Source organism: Triticum dicoccoides, chromosome 1B (assembly GCF_002162155.2).
Source record: "Triticum dicoccoides isolate Atlit2015 ecotype Zavitan chromosome 1B, WEW_v2.0, whole genome shotgun sequence".
NCBI classification, from domain to species: domain Eukaryota; kingdom Viridiplantae; phylum Streptophyta; class Magnoliopsida; order Poales; family Poaceae; genus Triticum; species Triticum dicoccoides.
The window spans coordinates 163762433-163767370 of NC_041381.1; positions in this window are offsets into that span (position 1 = coordinate 163762433).

Here is a 4938-nt window from a genome sequence, read left to right on the forward strand (position 1 = left end):
CCGGCGAGCGCCACCGACCAGGTCGCGCCTCCCCGTCTCCTCCTTCCTCCCCACCGCCCCTCTCCCTTTTGCTTCTCTCTCTCAGATCTCTCTCTCTCTCTCTCTCTCTCTCTCTCTCTCCAGGAACCCCGCCCCCTTGGAGCCCCTCGCCGGAGTCGTCCTGCCGCCGCCGCCACCCGGGAATGGATGGATCCGGCCGGGATCCGCTGGATCCACTCCCCATCGGCCTCACCTCAGCCTTCACCAGCCCTCCCTGCAGGTGGCGCCGCCCCCTGCCATGGCCGCCTCCTCCCTGTTCGAGCGGAAGGAGGACGAGCGCCCGTTGACCGGCCACGTTCCTGCGTGGGCCACCTCCCCTCACCGACCCACCTCCGCCGGTGGCCCAGCCCACCTCCTCGCCTGCCTGCTGCCTCCTCTCCAAGATGGGCCGAAGCACATAGTGAGGACCCGCCAAACCTCGCCCAGTGCACTGTTTACTATACGACGCTCACTTCGTGTTTTTTCCTATCCCTAAAAAATGGCTAAGTCCCTGCGATTTTCATCATATGTACCCATGTTCATCATGCCATAACTTCATGTGTGCTGCTCCGTTTCATGCTTATAATATGTCAAAATGTTCTTCATGCGATGCTCTACATTTCATTCCATTGTGCCATTCTTGTTTGAGTTCATCTTGATGCCCTAATCATCATTGCAAGAGTGATATATGATGTTAACCTGTTGAAGCTGTTATAACTTGGTGATTTGTCTTTTTCATTGCATTTTGTGTGTGCATCCTATGAGCTGGATGTCTACATGTGTTTTGAGCTACATCATGCCATCTTTACAGAGGTGCATCCATCTATTTTTGTGATTCTTGTAGTGAGTGCATCGAGCTCGTGAAGTAGGGTACTTGCTGTTGCTGTTTTGCTAGGCTGAATCTGCTATATCATGATGCTATGTAAACCTGCTACTACAAGTCATTCTATGCATAATCTGGAGATGTTCACTAAGGATGTTTTGTTGTACATGTCATGCTCTATCTATTCATGCCCCTGGTTGCTTTTATAGCCTGCTGTAACTTGTTGTTATCTTTCGCTCAATTTGCTAAATAATGTTGCTGTCAGCCTATTAACTTTAAGTTCAGTTTTTTCATGTGTTTTGCTAGTGATCCATGCACCATATGAACTTCATATTGCCATTCTTAGCTTCATAAACATTTCTTATTACTGTTGTTTACCTTGCCATGCCATGTATTGCTCCGTGGTGAGTGGTACACGCTCACCAACATGCCTACTTATTGTTGTTCCTGCCATGTACGAATCGGTCATATTATTTGCCATGTTTGCATGGATGCTACCATCTTTTCTGTTGATCTTTGGAATTAGTTCAGTAAGGGAGTTTTGTTCTTTGCCTTTAGTACTAGCATGCCATGCCTTTGTTTGCCATGTTAAGTTCTTGTAACATGTTGTTTGATAGCTCTAAATATTGCAACCTGATGTTATTTCTGTTAAGTCTGAAACTGTTATTATTTGCGATCTTGCCATGTCCTTTTGAGCATGTTCTAGTGATTTTTGGAGATAGCTTAGTGGTCATATTTTGTCATGCTTTACTTGTACTTCATGCACATGCCTTTTGTTTTCTCGTTGAGACGATGTAGCATATTGTTTTGATGCTTGCTAGATGTCTAGTTCCTGTAACATGTTGTTTGATAGCTCTAAATATTGCAACCTGATGTTATTTCTGATAAATCTGAAACTGTTATTATTTGCGATCTTGCCATGTCCTTTTGAGCATGTTCTAGTGATTTCTGGAGATAGCTCAGTGTTCATGCTTTGTCATGCTTTACTTGTACTTCATGCCCATGCCTTTTGTTTTCACGTTGAGATGCCGTAGCATATTGTTTTGATGCTTGCTAGATGCCTAGTTGCTGTTTTGGATAGGTTGTCCTTTAAACTTGTTTCATGTGTAGGCATTGAACCGTTGCTCCGTTTTGAGTGTGCTCCATATGAAACTTGCTTGATTTTGCATGAAGTTTCATATTATCATGTTGCATCTATTTTTTGAGGTGTTTGCTTGATGTTTGTATGTATTTTGCATCAATGCCATGTTTAACTTGTTTTGCTCATATCTTCTAGGCCGTAGCTCCGAATCTAATGAATTTTATATGTAACTTGGCTAGAATCTCGTGTAGATCATCTTGGTGCATCTTAACTTGCTGTTTAACAACTTGAACATAAGGTTTATTCAGATCGGGACCAACTTTGAAATTTGCATATGAGGACTTACCGGATTTATTATATGTTGTTTCCGGCATCATTTAACTTGCTTTGATGTGTTGTTCTTGTTTGCATCATCTCTTGCCATGAGTAGCTTCATGTAGCCTTGTCATGCATCATACTTGGATGAGCATCATGCTTTGTTTATGTGTTGTGTGTTTACCTTGTTGTTTGATTCTTTCTGGTTGTGCTTCGTCTCGTTAGTTCCAGGTTCGTTGCGTTCATGAGGATTCGTTCGTCTACGCTTGGTTCATCATCGTGGATTCGTCTTCTTCATGGACTCATTCTTCTTCCTAGCGGGATTTCAGGCAAGATGACCGTCACCTTGGATCTCATTACTATCATTGCTATGCTAGTTGCTTCGTTCTATCGCTATGTTGCGCTTCCTATCACTTGCTGTTCAAGGCTCCCAAATTGACATGAACCTCTAACCTTTGTCACCCTTCCTAGCAAACCGTTGTTTGTCTATGTTACCACTTTTGCTCAGCCCCTCTTATAGCGTTGCTAGTTGCAGGTGAAGATGAAGATTCCTCCAGATTGGATTATGTTTATGTTGGGATATCACAATATCTCTTATATTATTAATGCATCTATATACTTGGTAAAAGGTGGAAGGCTCGGCCTTATGCCTGGTGTTTTGTTCCACTCTTGCCGCCCTAGTTTCCGTCATATCGGTATTATGTTCCAGGATCTTGCATCCCTAACGCGGTTGGGTGATTTATGGGACCATCTTGACAGTTCGCTTTGAATAAGACTCTTCCAGCAAGGCCCAACATTGGTTTTACATTTTCCTCAGCCTCTTACCTTTTCCCTTGGGAGTCACGCATCCCGAGGGTCATCTTTATTTTAGCCTCCCCGGGTGTGACACCCCAAAAATTTGGCCTTGTTTTATTAAATTAAAATTTTGCTAGGAATTAAAACTTTGGATTTCTGAGCTCCATTTTGATTTTTAAATCATTTCCTTCCCTGTTATGATGAGATTTTCCCAAAGAGAAAACTTTTCAAATATGTTATTGGACTTGTTTAACCTCTCAAGAAAAACTTTCCTTTTATCAGTATAACTAATTAACTAAGTTAATTGCTTGATCTTTACCTTCTTGAAAATAGTTTTTCAAGGTTATATGGCCATATTTGAAATACAACCATTTGATAAATTCACTTAAAATTTCCACAAAAATTTGGAGATGTCATGTTATGTTTTTAAATCACTATTATGCAAAAATATATTTCATTCATGAGATATTTTGAGCCCTACACTCAGTTTTTCTTCTCTGGTCCAGAGTGCATTTTGCACTACAACCCTTTTATATATTTCTTTAAAACTTCTACCAAAATTAGGGGAGGTCAGTAAGAGCATATTATTCCATTTTGTGCAAAAATCCAGGGTTGTTCTTTGAAAATATTGAGTGAATCAACCGCATTTCCATTCTGGACCAACTTGGTGATTTGTACAGCAACCACCATTTTAATTGCTCCTTTATCCATGATTACTTTTTCTACTGGTAGTCCCCCTTGCCAAACCCTTAAGTCCAGGAGCATGCACCCATTGGATTAATTTTGGTTCATGAAATAATGCCATTTATTTCTTGTCCAGAATTGAAATTCTGCTAGGCTTGCACTAACAAGTTTGTGCACTTCACCAACTAACATCACCACCCTCTCTTTCATCCACAGAGACACTGATTTGGAGATTTTGGCCACTCCAAGAAATGCCTAAGTGCCCTTAGCATTTTGTCAAACACCATATGGGCATGATCTGTTTTGGCATGAATTTTTGGTTTGCACTGTGAACCTGATCTCCTGACCAAACCAGCTTGTCTACTGATTCCCTTGCAAGCCATAGACTAGAACTGCTAATCCTCAGCTCCAACCAAGCCATCTAGCAGGCCAGGACATTTCGCCGAACAGATGGTCGGCGTGCTCTGGGCACGCCCAGAGCGCGCATATTGCATCCGCACACACGAGCCGACACGCTGGCCCCCACGGTTTTGGCTCACTCTGCAGCACCTCGCCACACGCTACCCTTCTCACCGCAACGCGCCAAGCAGCCCCCGCCACGCCCGGCAGGCCAAGAGCTAGCCGCCGCCGCCGCCGACAGCCCCTGCTCCATTCAGCGCCGCCCAAGCCACCCCGGCTCGCCACCTGGCCCCGGCACAGCCCGAGCTCATCCACACGGGTGTCCGCTAGCGTTCGTCGCCGCCACGTCGCCCTAGCTACAGAGAGATGGTTCGCCGGAGAGCTTATCCCCACCGCCGCGGAACCGACCTTGGCGCGCTATAAATGGACCCCCCCGAGCTTCCCCGAGCACGCAGGCGACCTTATGCTACCCCCATGGCGCTCCCCTGCCTCGCATTCGACCCGGGGAGGCCTCCTTCCTCATCTCCGGCAACTCCGGCCGCCGCCACCACCCCGGCCAATCCGGCACCTCCAGTACCTCCCCCTCTCCGTTCTCTTCGCCAGGAACTTCCTCATCCTCCCATGAACCTTTCCCACTACTTGATTTTGATCGGGAACCATCGCCTCCACAATGTCACTTCGCCACCGAAGCTTTCCTCCGCCGCGGAGCTCGCCGCCGGCAGCTCCCCCCACCTCCAGCTACCCTGCGACCACCGGGAGGACCGCACTGGAGTGGCGGATCCGTCCCCGCCCTCAGGGCCCCGCGAGGAGCCGCCAGTCGCCG